Raw genomic sequence first — 19,676 nt, forward strand, 5'->3', positions numbered from 1 at the left:
AGCTCTTGAATAGCACCTTCCAGGCGTCCTCGTGCTTTGTGTCGAAGAGCCTGGACAAAGTATAGTGCTGGGCCAGGTCAAACTCCCACAAGTTGAAGGCCCATCGTTGGCACGGGAGGATCCGGCGGAAGAGCATGGCCTGGACTACGTTGACAAGTTTAACCTTCTTGTTCACCAGGTCTTGGACGCAGGTTTGGAGTCCGATCACCTCTTCCGGATTACCCCACAACAGGCCCGTCTCTTTCCAAGATGTGAGCCGTGTGGGGATGCCAGATTGGAATTCGGGGGCCGCTGCCCACTCAGGGTCACGCGGCTCGGTGATGTAGAACCACCCCGATTGCCATCCTTTGACGGTTTTCACGAAGGAGCCCTCGAGCCATGTGACGTTGGGCATCTTGCCCACCATGGCGCCTCCGCATTCCACTTGCCGGCCGCCCACGACCTTCGGCTTGACGCTGAAGATCTTCAGCCATACGCCGAAGTGGGTCTTGATGCGGAGAAAGGCCTTGCACACGACGATAAACGCCGAGATGTTGAGGATGAAGTTCGGGGCCAGATCATGGAAATCCAGGCTGTAGTAGAACATGAGCCCCCGGACAAATGGGTGAAGTGGGAAGCCCAGTCTGCGGAGGAAATGGGTGAGGAACACCACCCGCTCATGGGGCCTAGGGGTGGGGATGAGTTGCCCCTCATCTGGAAGCCGGTGCGCGATGTCGCCAGACAAGTATCCAGCCTTCCTTAACTTTTTGATGTGCCCCTCTGTGATGGTAGATGCCATCCATCTACCTCCCGCTCCGGACATGATTGGAGAGGGTCGAGGTGGGAAGAGCGGACTTGGGCGCTGGAGCTCAAGTGTGCGGAAATGGATAAGCAAAGGAGGAAGAAGGCATAGATTGAAAGGGCGGATCCTTATCCCCTTATATGGGTGGCCGGAACTGTGTGCGCCCACCAGCCTAATAAAACTCGCTTATCTCCCAAGCGCCGCGATTGATGGCGCGGTTGGTTTACCCACGCCCGTATTGATGAGAATCCCGGAATAAGGGGACACGATCTCTGCTTTGACAAGATGTGCCAAGGAAACCGCCTCGCTAAACACACTGAGGTGGGACAGTAATACGATTCGAATAAAGGCTTGGTTGTAGCATGATGTCATGCTATGGAATACGTCAGCAAATTAGATTTGTGCAGATATTATTCTCTCTACGGTGGTATGTGGAACTTATTTTGTAGCGCCGGACACTGTCCTTGTGTTCAACATCTTCTATGAAGTATTCAGAGGAGGAACCCGCCTTGCAATGCCGAAGACAATTTGCACGCCGGACTCGTCGTCATTGAAGCCTGGTTCAGGGGCTACTTAGGGAGTCCCGGATTAGGGGGTGTCCGGATGGCCAGACTATGACCTTTGGCTGGACTCCCGGACTATGAAGATACAAGATTGAAGACTTCGTCCCGTGTCCGGATAGGACTTTCCTTGGCGTGGAAGGCAAGCTTGGCGATACGATATGTAGATCTCCTCCCATTGTAACCGACTCTGTGTAACCCTAGCCCTCTCCGGTGTCTATATAAACCGGAGGGTTTTAGTCCGTAGGACGAACAACAATCATACCATAGGCTAGCTTCTAGGGTTTAGCCTCTCTGGTCTCGTGGTAGATCAACTCTTGTACTACCCATATCATCAATATTAATCAAGCAGGAGTAGGGTTTTACCTCCATCGAGAGGGCCCGAACCTGGGTAAAAACATCGTGTCCCTTGTCTCCTGTTACCACCCGCCTTGACGCACAGTTCGGGACCCCCTACGCGAGATCCGCCGGTTTTGACACCGATAGTTAGACTTAAATGTGCTAGTCATATGCTTCATGATTCTCCTGTTATGTTTCAATTCTTATTTTTTATGTGAGCATCATTGTCATCATCATGTCTAGCTAGAAAGGCATTAAAGAAAAGTGCTTGTTGGCAGACAACCTAATATTTACCCTTACTATTTTTGTGTGTCCACATGATTATGCTACTGTAGTAATCATGTTTTATAGCTTTTGTTTCGATAAAGTGCCAAGTAAGACCTTTAGGATAACTTACGGTGATAGTTGGGTTGATCCTGCTAAAAATTAGAAAATTTTGCACCCAGTAAATTAGTTTTGATAATTCACAGAAACATGCTGGTGATCTGATTATTTTTGCTCTAGATTGGTACACAAATTGCCCAGGTTTTCCTAATTTGGTAGGATTTTTGCAATTCCATAAGTATATGTTCGATACAGATTACTAGAGACTGTTCTGTTTTTGACAGATTCTGTTTTCTATGTGTTGTTTGCTTATTTTGATGAATCTATGAGTAGTATCGGAGGGTATGAACCATAGAGAAGTTGGAATACAGTAGGTTTAACACCAATATGAATTTAGAATGAGTTCACAACAGTACCTAAGTGGTGGCTTTATTTTCTTATACTAACGGAACTTATGAGATTTCCTGTTGAGTTTTGTGTTGTGAAGTTTTCAAGTTTTGGGTAAAGATTTGATGGACTATGGAATAAGGAGTGGCAAGAGCCTAAGCTTGGGGATGCCCATGGCACCCCAAGATATTCAAGGATAACCAAAAGCCTAATCTTGGGGATGCCCCGGAAGGCATCCCCTATTTCGTCTTCGTCAATCGGCAACTTTACTTGGAGCTATATTTTTATTCGCCACATGATATGTGTTTTGCTTGGAGCGTCTTGTATGATATTAGTATTTACTTTTTAGATTACCACAATCATCCTTGCTGTACACACCTTTTGGGAGAAACCCACATGATTTGGAACTTATTAGAATACTCTATGTGCTTCACTTATATCTTTTGAGCTAGATAGTTTTCCTCTAGTACTTCACTTATATCTTTTAGAGCACGGCGGTGGCTTTATTTTGTAGAAATTGTTGATCTCTCATGCTTCACTTATATTATTTTGAGAGTCTTTTAGAACATCATGGTATTTGCTATGGTTATAAAATTGGTCCTAGAATGACGGGCATCGAAGTTGGGTATAATAAAAACTATCATAGGAAGTGAATTGGATGCTATGATCAATTTGATGCTTTATAATGGTTTTGAGATATAGAGGTGGTGATATTAGAGTCATGCTAGTTGGGTAATTATGAATTTAAAGAATACTTGTGTTGAAGTTGGCAAGTCCCGTAGCATGCACGTATGGTAACCGTTGTGTAACAAATTTGAAACATGAGGTGTTCTTAGATAGTCATCCTTATGAGTGGCGGTCGGGGATGAGCGATGGTCTTTTCCTACCAATCTACCCCCCTAGGAGCATGCGCGTACTGCTTGGTTTTTGATGACTTGTAGATTTTTGCAATAAGTATATGAGTTCTTTATGACTAATGTCAGTCCATGGATTATACGCACTTTTACCTTTCCATCATTGCTAGCCTCTTCGGTACCGTGCATTGCCCTTTCTCACCTTGAGAGTTGGTGCAAACTTCGCCGGTGCATCCAAACCCCGTGATACGATACACTCTATCACACATAAACCTCCTTATATCTTCTTCAAAACAGCCACCATACCTACCTATTATGGCATTTTCATAGCCATTCCGAGATATATTGCCATGCAATTTTCCACCGTTCCATTTTTCATGACACGCATCATCATTGTAATATTTCCTTGCATGATCATGTAGTTGATATCTTATTTGTGGCAAAGCCACCTTCATAATTTTTCATACATGTCACTCTTGATTCATTGCCCATCCCGGTACACCGTCGGAGGCATTCATATAGAGTCATATCTGAAGGAACTATGCCCTAGAGGCAATAATAAAGTTATTATTTATTTCCTTATATCATGATAAATGTTTATTATTCATGCTAGAATTGTATTAACCGGAAATGTAATACATGTGTGAATACATAAACAAACAGAGTGTCACTAGTACGCTTCTACTTGACTAGCTCGTTAATCAAAGATGGTTATGTTTCCTAACCATAGACATGAGTTGTCATTTGATTAATGGGATCACATCATTAGGAGAATGATGTGATTGACTTGACCCATTCCGTTAGCATAGCACCCGATCGTTTAGTATATTGCTATTGCTTTCTTCATGACTTATACATGTTCCTATGACTATGAGATTATGCAACTCCCGTTTACCGGAGGAACACTTTGTTTGCTACCAAACGTCACAACGTAACTGGGTGATTATAAAGGTGCTCTACAGGTGTCTCCAAAGGTACTTGTTGGGTTGGCGTAATTCGAGATTAGTATTTGTCACTCTGATTGTCGGAGAGGTATCTCTGGGCCCTCTCGGTAATGCACATCACTTAAGCCTTGCAAGCATTGTAACTAATGAGTTAGTTGCGAGATGATGTATTACGGAACGAGTAAAGAGAATTGCCGGTAATGAGATTGAACTAGGTATTGAGATACCGACGATCGAATCTCGGGCAAGTAACATACCGATGACAAAGGGAACAACGTATGTTGTTATGCGGTCTGACCGATAAAGATCTTCGTAGAATATGTGGGAACCAATATGAGCATCTAGGGTCCGCTATTGGTTATTGACCGGAGACGTGTCTCGGTCATGTCTACATAGTTCTCGAACCCGTAGGGTCCGCATGCTTAACGTTACGATGACAATTATATTATGAGTTTATTTGTTTTGATGTACCGAAGGTTGTTCGGAGTCCCGAATGTGATCACGGACATGACGAGGAGTCTCGAAATGGTTGAGACCTAAAGATTGATATATTGGAAGCCTATGTTTGGATATCGGAAGTGTTCCGGGTGAAATCGGGATTTTACTGGAGTACCGGGAGGTTACCGGAACCCCCCGGGAGGTTAATGGGCCTTAGTGGGCCTTTACGGAGAAGAGGAGAGGCGGTCAGGGATGGGTCGCGTGCCCCTCCCCCCTAGTCCGAATAGGACAAGGAGAGGGGGGGGGGCGGCGCCCCCCTTCCTCTCTCCCTCCTCTTTCCCCCCTCCCAAGTCCTAATCCAACTAGGAAAAGGGGGAGTCCTACTCGCGGTGGGAGTAGGACTCCTCCCGGCGCGCTTCTCCCCTTGGCCAGCTGCACCCCCCTTGCTCCTTTATATACGGGGGCAGGGGAGCACCCCAGAGACACAACAATTGATCGTTTGATCTTTTAGCCATGTGCGGTGCCCCCCTCCACCATAGTCCACCTTGATAATACTATAGCGGTGCTTAGGCGAAGCCCCGCGTCAGTAGAACATCATGATCATCACCACGCCATCGTGCTGACAAAACTCTCCCTCAACACTCGGCTGGATCGGAGTTCGAGGGACGTCATCGGGCTGAACGTGTGCTGAACTCGGAGGTGCCGTACGTTCGGTACTTGATCGGTCGGATCGTGAAGACGTACGACTACATCAACCGCGTTGTGCTAATGCTTCCGCTTACGGTCTACAAGGGTATGTATACAACACTTTCCCCTCTCGTTGCTATGCATCACCATGATCTTGCATGTGCGTAGGATTTTTTTTGAAATTACTACGTTCCCCAATAGTGGCATCCTAGCCAGGTTTTATGCGTAGATGTCATATGCACGAGTAGAACACACGTGAGTTGTGGGCGATATAGGTCATACTGCTTACCAGCATGTCATACTTTGGTTCAGTGGTATTGTGAGATGAAGCGGCCCGGACCGACATTACGCGTATGCTTACGCGAGACTGGTTTCACTGCCACGAGCACTAGTTGCTTAAAGGTGACCGGCGGGTGTCTGTCTCTCTCACTTTAGTTGAACCGATTATGGCTACGGCCGGTCCTTGCGAAGGTTAAAACGTCACCAACTTGACAAACTATTGTTGTGGTTTTGATGCGTAGGTAAGAATGCTTCTTGCTCAGCCCATAACAGCCACGTAAAATTTGCAACAACAAAGTAGAGCACGTCTAACTTGTTTTCGCAGGGCATGCTGTGATGTGATATGGTCAAGACATGATGCTAAATTTTATTGTATGAGAGGATCATGTTTTGTAACCGAGTTATAGGCAACTGGCAGGAGCCATATGGTTGTCGCTTTATTGTATGCAATACAATCGCCCTGTAATGCTTTACTTTATCACTAAGCGGTAGCGATAGTCGTAGAAGCATAAGATTGGCGAGACGACAACGATGCTACGATGGAGATCAAGGTGTCGCGCCAGTGATGATGGTGATCATGACGGTGCTTCGAAGATGGAGATCACAAGCACAAGATGATGATGGCCATATCATATCACTTATATATTGATTGCATGTGATGTTTATCTTTTTGCATCTTATCTTGCTTTGATTGAAAGGTAGCATTATAAGAAGATCTCTCACTAAATTTCAAGATAAAAGTGTTCTCCCTGAGTATGCACCATTGCCAAAGTTTGTCGTGCCTAGACACCATGTGATGATCGAGTGTGATAAGATCTACGTCCATCTACAACGGGTGCAAGCCAGTTTTGCACATGTAGAATACTCAGGTTAAACTTGATGAGCCTAGCATATGCAGATATGGCCTCGGAACACTCAGACCGAAAGGTTGGTCGTGAATCATATAGTAGATATGATCAACATAACGATGTTCACCATTGAAAGCTACTCCATTTCACGTGATGATCGGTTATGGTTTAGTTGATTTGGATCACGTGATCACTTAGAGGATTAGAGGGATGTCTATCTAATTGGGAGTTCTTTAGTAATATGATTAATTGAACTTAAATTTATCATGAGCTTAGTACCTGATAGTATCTTGCTTGTCTATGTTGATTGTAGATAGATGGCCCGTGCCGTTGTTTCGTTGAATTTTAATGCGTTCCTTGATAAAGCAAAGTTGAAAGATGATGGTAGCAATTACACGGACTGGGTCCGTAACTTGAGGATTATCCTCATTGCTGCACAGAAGAATTACGTCCTGGAAGCACCGTTGGGTGCCAGACCTACTGCAGGAGCAACACCAGATGTTGTGAATGTCTAGCAGAGCAAAGCTGATGACTACTCGATAGTTCAGTGTGCCATGCTTAACGGCTTAGAACCGAGACTTCAACGACGTTTTGAACGTCATGGATCATATGAGATTTCCCAGGAGTTGAAGTTAATATTTCAAGAAAATGCCCAGACTGAGAGATATGAAGTCTCCAATAAGTTCTACAGCTGCAAGATGGAGGAGAATAGTTCTGTCAGTGAGCATATACTCAAAATGTCTGGGTATAATAATCACTTGATTCAACTGGGAGTTAATCTTCCGGATGATAGCGTCATTGAAAGAATTCTTCAATCACTGCCACTAAGCTACAAGAGCTTTGTGATAAACTATAACATGCAAGGGATGGATAAGACGATTCTCGAGCTCTTCGCAATGCTAAAGGCTGCGGAGGTAGAAATCAAGAAGGAGCATCAAGTGTTGATGGTCAACAAGACCACTAGTTTCAAGAAAAAGGGCAAAGGGAAGAAGAAGTGGAACTTCAAGAAGAACAGCAAACAAGTTGCTGCTCAGGAGAAGAAACCCAAGTCTGGACCTAAGTCTGAAACTGAGTGCTTCTATTGCAAGCAAACTGGTCACTGGAAGCGGAACTGCCCCAAGTATTTGGCGGATAAAAAGGATGGCAAGGTGAACAAAGGTATATGTGATATACATGTTATTGATGTGTACCTTACTAGAGCTCGCAGTAGCACCTGGGTATTTGATATTGGTTCTGTTGCTAATATTTGCAACTCGAAACAGGGACTACGGATTAAGCGAACACTAGCAAAGGACGAGGTGACGATGCGCATGGGAAATGGTTCGAAAGTCGATGTGATTGCAGTCGACACGCTACCTCTACATCTAGCTTAGGGATTAGTATTAGACCTAAATAATTGTTATTTGGTGCCAGCGTTGAGCATGAACATTATATCTGGATCTTGTTTAATGCGAGACGGTTATTCATTTAAATCAGAGAATAATGGTTGTTCTATTTATATGAGTAATATCTTTTATGGTCATGCACCCTTGAAGAGTGGTCTATTTTTGATGAATCTCGATAGTAATGATACACATATTCATAATGTTGAAGCCAAAAGATGCAGAGTTGATAATGATAGTGCAACTTATTTGTGGCACTGCCGTTTAGGTCATATCGGTGTAAAGCGCATGAAGAAACTCCATACTGATGGACTTTTGGAACCACTTGATTATGAATCACTTGGTACTTGCGTACCGTGCCTCATGGGCAAGATGACTAAAACGCCGTTCTCCAGAACTATGGAGAGAGCAACAGATTTGTTGGAAATCATACATACAGATGTATGTGGTCCAATGAATGTTGAGGCTCATGGCGGATATCGTTATTTTCTCACCTTCATAGATGATTTAAGCAGATATGGGTATATCTACTTAATGAAACATAAGTCTGAAACGTTTGAAAAGTTCAAAGAATTTCAGAGTGAAGTTGAAAATCATCGTAACAAGAAAATAAAGTTTCTATGATATGATCGTGGAGGAGAATATTTGAGTTACGAGTTTGGTCTACATTTGAAACAATGCGGAATAGTTTCGCAACTCACGCCACCCGGAACACCATAGCGTAATGGTGTATCCAAATGTCGGAATCGTACTTTACTAGACATGGTGCGATCTATGATGTCTCTTACTGATTTACCGCTATCGTTTTGGGGTTATGCTTTAGAGACGACCGCATTCACATTAAATAGGGCACCATCAAAATCCGTTGAGACAACGCCTTATGAACTATGGTTTGGCAAGAAACCAAAGTTGTCGTTTCTTAAAATTTGGGGCTGCGATGCTTATGTGAAAAAGCTTCAACTTGATAAGCTCGAACCCAAATTGGACAAATGTGTCTTCATAGGATACCCAAAGGAGACTGTTGGGTACACCTTCTATCATAGATCCGAAGGCAAGACATTCGTTGCTAAAAATGGATCCTTTTTAGAGAAAGAATTTCTCTCGAAAGAAGTGAGTGGGAGGAAAGTAGAACTTGATGAGCTAACTGTACCTGCTCCCTTATTGGAAAGTAGTTCATCACAGAAACCGGTTCCTGTGACATCTACACCAATTAGTGAGGAAGTTAATGATGATGATCATGGAACTTCAGATCAAGTTGTTACTGAACCTCGTAGGTCAAACAGAATAAGATCCGCACCAGAGTGGTACAGTAATCCTGTTCTGGAGGTCATGCTACTGGATCATGATAAACCTACGAACTATGAAGAAGCGATGCTGAGCCCAGATTCCGCAAAATGGCTTGAAGCCATGAAATCTGAGATGGGATCCATGTATGAGAACAAAGTATGGACTTTGGTTGACATGCCCAATGATCGGCAAGCAATTGAGAATAAATGGATCTTCAAGAAGAAGACTGACGCTGACGGTAATATTACTGTCTACAAAGCTCGACTTGTTGCAAAAGGTTTTTGACAAGTTCAAGGGATTGACTACGATGAGACCTTCTCACCCATAGCGATGCTTAAGTCTGTCCGAATCATGTTAGCAATAGCCGCATTTTAGATTATGAAATTTGGCAAACGGATGTCAAAACTGCATTCCTGAATAAATTTCTGGAAGAAGAGTTGTATATGATGCAACCAGAAGGTTTTTTCAATCCAAAGGGAGCTAACAAAGTGTGCAAGCTCCAGCGATCCATTTATGGACTGGTGCAAGCCTCTCAGAGTTGGAATAAATGCTTTGATAGTATGATCAAAGCATTTGGTTTTATACAGACTTTTGGAGAAGCCTGTATTTACAAGAAAGTGAGTGGGAGCTCTGTAGCATTTCTGATATTATATGTGGATGACATATTACTGATTGGAAATGATATAGAATTTCTGGATAGCATAAAGGGATACTTGAATAAGAGTTTTTCAATGAAAGACCTCGGTGAAGCTGCTTACATATTGGGCATTAAGATCTATAGAGATAGATCGAGACGCTTAATTGAGCTTTCACAAAGCACATACCTTGACAAAGTTTTGAAGAAGTTCAAAATGGATCAAGCAAAGAAAGGGTTCTTGCCTGTGTTATAAGGTGTGAAGTTGAGTAAGACTCAATGCCCGACCACTGCAGAAGATAGAGAGAAAATGAAAGATGTTCCCTATGCTTCAGCCATAGGCTCTATCATGTATGCAATGTTGTGTACCAGACCTGATGTATGCCTTGCTATAAGTCTAGCAGGGAGGTACCAAAGTAATCCAGGAGTGGATCACTGGACAACGGGCAAGAACATCCTGAAGTACCTGAAAAGGACTAAGGATATGTTTCTCTTTTATGGAGGTGACAAAGAACTCATCGTAAATGGTTACGTTGATGCAAGCTTTGACACTGATTCAGACGATTCTAAATCGCAAACCGGATACGTGTTTACATTAAACAATGGAGTTGTCAGTTGGTGCAGTTCTAAACAAAGCGTCGTGGCGGGATCTACATGTGAAGCGGAGTACATAGCTGCTTCGGAAGCAGCAAATGAAGGAGTCTGGATGAAGGAGTTCATATCCGATCTAGGTGTCATACCTAGTGCATTGGGTCCAATGAAAATCTTTTGTGACAATACTGGAGCAATTGCCTTAGCGAAGGAATCCAGATTTCACAAGAGAACCAAGCACATCAAGAGACGCTTCAATTCCATTCGGGATCTAGTCCAGGTGGGAGACATAGAAATTTGCAAGATACATACGGATCTGAATGTTGCAGACCCGTTGACTAAGCCTCTTCCACGAGAAAAAACATGATCAGCACCAAGACTCCATGGGTGTTAGAATCATTACTGTGTAATCTAGATTATTGACTCTAGTGCAAGTGGGAGACTGAAGGAAATATGCCCTAGATGCAATAATAAAGTTATTATTTATTTCCTTATATCATGATAAATGTTTATTATTCATGCTAGAATTGTATTAACCAGAAACGTAATACATGTGTGAATACATAAAAAAACAGAGTGTCACTAGTATGCCTCTACTTGACTAGCTCATTAATCAAAGATGGTTATGTTTCCTAACCATAGCCATGAGTTGTCATTTGATTAACGGGATCACATCATTAGGAGAATGATGTGATTGACTTGACCCATTCCGTTAGCATAGCACCCGATCGTTTAGTATATTGCTATTGCTTTCTTCATGACTTATACATGTTCCTGTAACTATGAGATTATGCAACTCCAGTTTACCGGAGGAACACTTTGTGTGCTACCAAACGTCACAACATAACTGGGTGATTATAAAGGTGCTCTATAGATGTCTCCAAAGGTACTTGTTGGGTTGGCGTATTTCGAGATTAGTATTTGTCACTCTAATTGTCGGAGAGGTATCTATGGGCCCTCTCGGTAATGCACATCACTTAAGCCTTGCAAGCATTGTAACTAATGAGTTAGTTGCGAGATGATGTATTACAGAACGAGTAAAGAGACTTGCCGGTAACGAGATTGAACAAGGTATTGAGATACCGACGATCGAATCTCGGGCAAGTAACATACCGATGACAAAGGGAACAACGTATGTTGTTATGCGGTTTGACCGATAAAGATCTTCGTAGAATATGTGGGAACCAATATGAGCATCTAGGTTACGCTATTGGTTATTGGACGGAGACGTGTCTCAGTCATGTCTACATAGTTCTCGAACCCGTAGGGTCCGCACGCTTAATGTTATGATGATAGTTATATTATGAGTTTATTTGTTTTGATGTACCTAAGGTTGTTCGGAGTCCCGGATGTGATCACGGACATGACGAGGAGCCTCGAAATGGTCGAGACATGAAGATTGATATATTGGAAGCCTATGTTTGGATATCGGAAGTGTTCCGGGTGAAATCGGGATTTTACCAGAGTACCGGGAGGTTACCGGAACCCCCCGGGTGGTTAATGGGCCTTAGTGGGCCTTTATGGAGAAGAGGAGAGGCGGCCAGGGCTGGGCCACGCGACCCTCCCCCCTAGTCCGACTAGGACAAGGAGAGGGGGACGGCGCCCCCCTCCCTTCCTCTCTCCCTCCTCTTTCCCCCCTCCCAAGTCCTAATCCAACTAGGAAAAGGGGGGAGTCCTACTCCCGGTGGGAGTAGGACTCCTCCCGGCGCGCCTCTCCCCTTGGCCAGCCGCACCCCCGTTGCTCTTTTATATACGGGGTAGGGGAGCACCCCAGAGACACAACAATTGATCGTTTGATCTTTTAGCCGTGTGCGGTGCCCCCCTCCACCATAGTCCACCTCGATAATACTGTAGCGGTGCTTAGGTGAAGCCCTGCGTCGGTAGAACATCATCATCGTCACCACGCCATCGTGCCGACAAAACTCTCCCTCAACACTCGGCTGGATCGAAGTTCGAGGGACGTCATCAGGCTAAACGTGTGCTGAACTCGGAGGTGGCGTACGTTCGGTATTTGATTGGTCAGATCGTGAAGACGTACGACTACATCAACAGTGTTGTGCTAACACTTCCGCTTACAGTCTACAAGGGTATGTAGACAACACTCTCCCCTCTCATTGCTATGCATCACCATGATCTTGCGTGTGCGTAGGATTTTTTTTGAAATTACTACGTTCCCCAATAGTGGCATTCGAGCCAGGTTTTATGCGTAGATGTCATATGCACGAGTAGAACACAAGTGAGTTGTGGGCGATATAAGTCATACTTCTTACCAGCATGTCATACTTTGGTTCAGTGGTATTGTGAGATGAAGCGGCCCAGACCGACATTACGCGTATGCTTACTCGAGACTGGTTTCACCGCCACGAGCACTAGTTGCTTAAAGGTGACCGGCGGGTGTCTGTCTCTCTCACTTTAGTTGAACCGAGTATGGTTATGCCCGGTCCTTGCAAAGGTTAAAACATCACCAACTTGACAAACTACCATTGTGGTTTTGATGCGTAGGTAAGAACGATTCTTGCTCAGCCCGTAACAACCACGTAAAATTTGCGACAACAAAGTAGAGGACGTCTAACTTGTTTTCGCAGGGCATGCTGTGATGTGATATGGTCAAGACATGATGCTAAATTTTATTGTATGAGATGATCATGTTTTGTAACCGAGTTATCGGCAACTGGCAGGAGCCATATGGTTGTCGCTTTATAGTATGCAATGCAATCGCCCTATAATGCTTTACTTTATCACTAAGCGGTAGCGATAGTCGTAGAAGCATAAGATTGGCGAGACGACAATGATGCTATGATGGAGATCAAGGTGTCGCGCCGGTGACAATGGTGATCGTGACGGTGCTTTGAAGATGGAGATCACAAGCACAAGATGATGATGGCAATATCATATCACTTATATATTGATTGCATGTGATGTTTATCTTTTTGCATCTTATCTTGCTTTGATTGATGGTAGTATTATAAGATGATCTCTCACTATATTTCAAGATAAAAGTGTTCTCCCTAAGTATGCACCATTGCCAAAGTTCGTCATGCCCAGACACCACGTGATGATCGGGTGTAATAAGCTCTACGTCCATCTACAACGGGTGCAAGCCAGTTTTGCACACGCAGAATACTCAGGTTAAACTTGATGAGCCTAGCATATGCAGATATGGCCTCGGAACACTGAGACCGAAAGGTCGATCATGAATCGTATAGTAGATATGATCAACATAATGATGTTCACCATTGAAAGCTACTCCATTTCACGTGATGATCGGCTATGGTTTAGTTGATTTGGATCACGTGATCACTTAGAGGATTAGAGGGATGTCTATCTAATTGGGAGTTCTTTAGTAATATGATTAATTGAACTTAAATTTATCATGAGCTTAGTACCTGATAGTATCTTGCTTGTCTATGTTGATTGTAGATAGATGGCCCGTGCCGTTGTTCCGTTGAATTTTAAAGCGTTCCTTGATAAAGCAAAGTTGAAAGATGATGGTAGCAATTACACGGACTGGGTCCGTAACTTGAGGATTATCCTCATTGCTGCACAGAAGAATTACGTCCTGGAAGCACCGTTGGGTGCCAGACCTACTGCAGGAGCAACACCAGATGTTGTGTACGTCTGGCAGAGCAAAGCTGATGACTACTTGATAGTTTAGTGTGCCATGCTTTACGGCTTAGAACTGGGACTTCAACGACGTTTTGAACGTCATGGAGCATATGAGATGTTCCGGGAGTTGAAGTTAATATTTCAAGCAAATGCCTGGATTGAGAGATATGAAGTCTCCAATAAGTTCTACAGCTACAAGATGGAGGAGAATAGTTCTGTCAGTGAGCATATACTCAAAATGTGTGGGTATAATAATCACTTGATTCAACTGGGAGTTAATCTTCCATATGATAGCGTCATTCACAGAATTCTTCAATCACTGCCACCAAGCTACAAGAGCTTTGTGATGAACTATAACATGCAAGGGATGGATAAGACAATTCTCGAGCTCTTTGCAATGCTAAAGGTTGCGGAGGTAGAAATCAAGAAGGAGCATCAAGTGTTGATGGTCAACAAGACCACTAGTTTCAAGAAAAAGGGCAAAGGGAAGAAGAAGGGGAACTTCAAGAAGAACAACAAACAAGTTGCTGCTCAGGAGAAGAAACCCAAGTCTGGACCTAAGCCTGAAACTGAGTGCTTCAATTGCAAGCAGACTGGTAGATGGAAGCGGAACTGCCCCAAGTATTTGGCGGATAAGAAGGATGGAAAGGTGAACAAAGGTATATGTGATATACATGTTATTGATGTGTACCTTACTAGAGCTCGCAATAGCACTTGGGTATTTGATAATTGTTCGATTGCTAATATATGCAGCTCGAAACAGGGACTACGGATTAAGCGAACACTAGCAAAGGACGAGGTGACGATGCGCGTGGGAAATGGTTCCAAAGTCGATGTGATCGCAGTCGGCACGCTACCTCTACATCTACCTTCGGGATTAGTATTAGATCTAAATAATTGTTATTTGGTGCCAGCGTTGAGCATGAACATTATATCTGGATCTTGTTTAATGCGAGACGGTTATTCATTTAAATCAGAGAATAATGGTTGTTCTATTTATATGAGTAATATCTTTTATGGTTATGCACCCTTGAAGAGTGGTCTATTTTTGATGAATCTCGATAGTAATGATACACATATTCATAATGTTGAAGCCAAAAGATGCAGAGTTGATAATGATAGTGCAACTTATTTGTGGCACTGCCGTTTAGGTCATATCGGTGTAAAGAGCATGAAGAAACTCCATACTGATGGACTTTTGGAACCACTTGATTATGAATCACTTGGTACTTGCGAACCGTGCCTCATGTGCAATATGACTAAAACGCCGTTTTCCGGAACTATGGAGAGAGCGACAGATTTGTTGGAAATCATACATACAGATGTATGTGGTCCGATGAATGTTGAGGCTTGTGGCGGATATCGTTATTTTCTCAGCTTCACAGATGATTTAAGCAGATATGGGTATATCTACTTAAAGAAACATAAGTCTGAAACATTTGAAAAGTTCAAAGAATTTCAGAGTGAAGTTGAAAATCATCGTAACAAGAAAATAAAGTTTCTACGATCTGATCGTGGAGGAGAATATTTGAGTTACGAGTTTAGTCTACATTTGAAACAATGCGGAATAGTTTCGCAACTCACGCCACCCGGAACACCACAACGTAATGGTGTATCCGAACGTCGTAATCGTACTTTACTAGATATGGTGCAATCTATGATGTCTCTTACTGATTTACCGTATCGTTTTGGGGTTATGCTTTAGAGACGGCCATATTCACATTAAATAGGGCACCATCAAAATCCTTTGAGACAACGCCTTATGAACTATGGTTTGGCAAGAAACCAAAGTTGTCGTTTCTTAAAATTTGCGGCAGCGATGCTTATGTGAAAAAGCTTCAACCTGATAAGCTTGAACCCAAATCAGAGAAATGTGTATTCATAGGATACCCAAAGGAGACTGTTGGGTACACCTTCTATCCCAGATCCGAAGGCAAGACATTCATTGCTAAAAATGGATCCTATCTAGAGAAAGAATTTCTCTCGAAAGAAGTGAGTGGGAGGAAAGTAGAACTTGATGAGGTAACTGTACCTGCTCCCTTATTGGAAAGTAGTTCATCACAGAAACCGGTTCCTGTGACATCTACACCAATTAGTGAGGAAGTTAATGATGATGATCATGGAACTTCAGATCAAGTTGTTACTGAACCTCGTAGGTCAAACAGAATAAGATCCGCACCAGAGTGGTACGGTTATCCTATTCTGGAGGTCATGCTACTGGATCATGATAAACCTACGAACTATGAAGAAGCGATGCTGAGCCCAGATTCCGCAAAATGGCTTGAAGCCATGAAATCTGAGATGGGATCCATGTATGAGAACAAAGTATGGACTTTGGTTGACTTGCCCGATGATCAGCAAGCAATTGAGAATAAATGGATCTTCAAGAAGAAGACTGACGCTGACGGTAATATTACTGCCTACAAAGCTCGACTTGTTGCAAAAGGTTTTCGACAAGTTCAAGGGATTGACTATGATGAGACCTTCTCACCCGTAGCGATGCTTAAGTCTGCCCGAATCATGTTAGCAATAGCCGCATTTTACGATTATGAAATTTGGCAAATGGATGTCAAAACAGCATTCCTGAATGGATTTCTGGAAGAAGAGTTGTATATGATGCAACCGGAAGGTTTTGTTGATCCAAAGGGAGCTAACAAAGTGTGCAAGCTCCAGCGATCCATCTATGGACTGGTGCAAGCCTCTCAGAGTTGGAATAAATGCTTTGATAGTGTGATCAAAGCATTTGGTTTTATATAGACTTTTGGAGAACCCTGTATTTACGAGAAAGTGAGTGGGAGATCTGTAGCATTTCTGATGTGGATGACATATTTCTGATTGGAAATGATATAGAATTTCTGGATAGCATAAAGGCATACTTGAATAAGAGTTTTTCAATGAAAGACCTCGGTGAAGCTGCTTACATATTGGGCATTAAGATCTATAGAGATAGATCGAGATGCTTAACTGTACTTTCACAAAGCACATGCCTTGACAAAGTTTTGAAGAAGTTCAAAATCGATCAAGCAAAGAAAGGGTTCTTGCCTGTGTTACAAGGTGTGAAGTTGAGTAAGACTCAATGCCCGACCACTGCAGAAGATAGAGATAAAATGAAAGATGTTCCTTATGCTTCAGCCATAGGCTCTATCATGTATGCAATGTTGTGTACCAGACCTGATGTGTGCCTTGCTATAAGTCTAGCAGGGAGGTACCAAAGTAATCGAGGAGTGGATCACTCGACAACGGTCAAGAACATCCTGAAGTACTTGAAAAGGACTAAGGATATGTTTCTCGTTAATGGAGGTGACAAAGACCTCATCGTAAATGGTTATGTTGATGCAAGCTTTGACACTTATTCGGACGATTATAAATCGCAAACCTGATACGTGTTTACATTAAACAATGGAGATGTCAGTTGGTGCAGTTCTAAACAAAGCGTCGTGGCGGGATCTACATGTGAAGCGGAGTACATAGCTGCTTCGGAAGCAGCAAATGAAGGAGTCTGGATGAAGGAGTTCATATCCGATCTAGGTGTCATACCTAGTGCATCGGGTCCAATGAAAATCTTTTGTGACAATACTGGAGCAATTGCCTTAGCGAAGGAATCCAGATTTCACAAGAGAACCAAGCACATCAAGAGACGCTTCAATTCCATTTGGGATCTAGTCCAGGTGGGAGACATAGAAATTTGCAAGATACATACGGATCTGAATGTTGCAGACCCGTTGACTAAGCCTCTTCCACGAGAAAAACATGATCAACACCAAGACTCCATGGGTGTTAGAATCATTACTGTGTAAATCTAGACTATTGACTCTAGTGCAAGTGGGAGACTGAAGGAAATATGCCCTAGAGGCAATAATAAAGTTATTATTTATTTCCTTATATCGTGATAAATGTTTATTATTCATGCTAGAATTGTATTAACCAGAAATGTAATACATGTGTGAATACATAAACAAACAGAGTGTCACTAGTATGCCTCTACTTGACTAGCTCGTTAATCGAAGATGGTTATGTTTCCTAACTATAGACATGAGTTGTCATTTGATTAATGGGATCACATCATTACGAGAATGATGTGATTGACTTGACCCATTCCGTTAGTATATTGCTATTGCTTTCTTCCTGGATATCGGAAGTGTTCCAGGTGAAATCGGGATTTTATCGGAGTACCGGGAGGTTACCGGAACCCCCCAGGAGGTTAATGGGCCTTAGTGGGACTTTACGGAGAAGAGGAGAGACGGCCAGGGCTGGGCTGCGCGCCCCTCCCCCTAGTCCTAATAGGACAAGGAGAGGGGGGTGGCGCCCCCCTTCCTTCCTCTCTCCCTCCTCTTTCCCCCTCCCAAGTCCTAATCCAACTAGGAAAAGGGGGCAGTCCTACTCCCGGTGGGAGTAGGACTCCTCCCGGCGCGCCTCTCCCCTTGGCCAGCCGCACCCCCCTTGCTCCTTTATATACGGGGGCAGGGGGCACCCCAGAGATACAACAATTGATCGTTTGATCTTTTAGCCGTGTGCGGTGCCCCCCTCCACCACAGTCCACCTCGATAATACTGTAGCGGTGCTTAGGCGAAGCCCTACATCGGTAGAACATCATCATCGTCACCACGCCGTCGTGCTAACAAAAATCTCCCTCAACACTCGGCTAGATCGGAGTTCGAGGGACGTCATCGGGCTGAACGTGTGCTGAACTCGGAGGTGCCGTACGTTCGGTACTTGATCGGTCGGATCGTGAAGACGTACGACTACATCAACCGCATTGTGCTAACGCTTCTGCTTACGGTGTACAAGGGTATGTAGACATTACTCTCCCCTCTTGTTGCTATGCATCACCATGATCTTGCGTGTGCGTAGGAATTTTTTTGAAATTACTGCGTTCCCCAACAATATCTTGTTCTAGTTTTGAGTTGTAACTAAATAGAAGTGTGATGATCATCATTATTAGAGCATTGTACCTTATAAAAAAGAAAGGCCAAAAAAAGGCCAAAAAAAAGAAAGGCCAAATAAAAAAAGAAAGGCCCAAAAAGAAAAAAAGAAAAGAAAAAAAGAAAAGAAATAAAATAAAATAAATAAAATAAAAAAGGGGGACAATGTTACTATCTTTTTCCACACTTGTGCTTCAAAGTAGCACGATGTTCTTCATATAGAGAGTCTCATTTGTTGTCACTTTCATATACTACTGGGAATTTTTCATTATAGAACTTGGCTTGTATATTCCAACGATGGGCTTCCTCAAAATGCCCTAGGTCTTCATGAGCAAGCAAGCTGGATGCACACCCACTAGTTTCTTTTGTTGAGCTTTCATACATTTATAGCTCTAGTGCATCCGTTGCATGGCAATCCCTACTCCTCATGTTGACATCAATTGATGGGCATCTCCATAGCCCATTGATTAGCCTCGTTAACATGAGACTTTCTTCTTTTTTGTCTTCTCCACACAACCTCCATCATCATATTCTATTCCACCCATAGTGCTATATCCATGGCTCACGCTCATGTATTGTGTGAAAGTTGAAAAAGTTTGAGATTACTTAAGTATGAAACAATTGCTTGGCTTGTCATCGGGGGTGTGCAAGATGAGAGCATTCTTGTGTGACAAAAATGGGGCATGACCAAACTATATGATTTTGTAGGGATGAACTTTCTTTAGCCATGCTATTTTGAGAAGACATAATTACTTTGTTAGTATGCTTGAAGTATTACTATTTCTTATGTCAATATGAACTTTTTTTTGAATC

Source organism: Triticum aestivum, chromosome 1B (assembly GCF_018294505.1).
Source record: "Triticum aestivum cultivar Chinese Spring chromosome 1B, IWGSC CS RefSeq v2.1, whole genome shotgun sequence".
In the NCBI taxonomy this organism is placed as follows: domain Eukaryota; kingdom Viridiplantae; phylum Streptophyta; class Magnoliopsida; order Poales; family Poaceae; genus Triticum; species Triticum aestivum.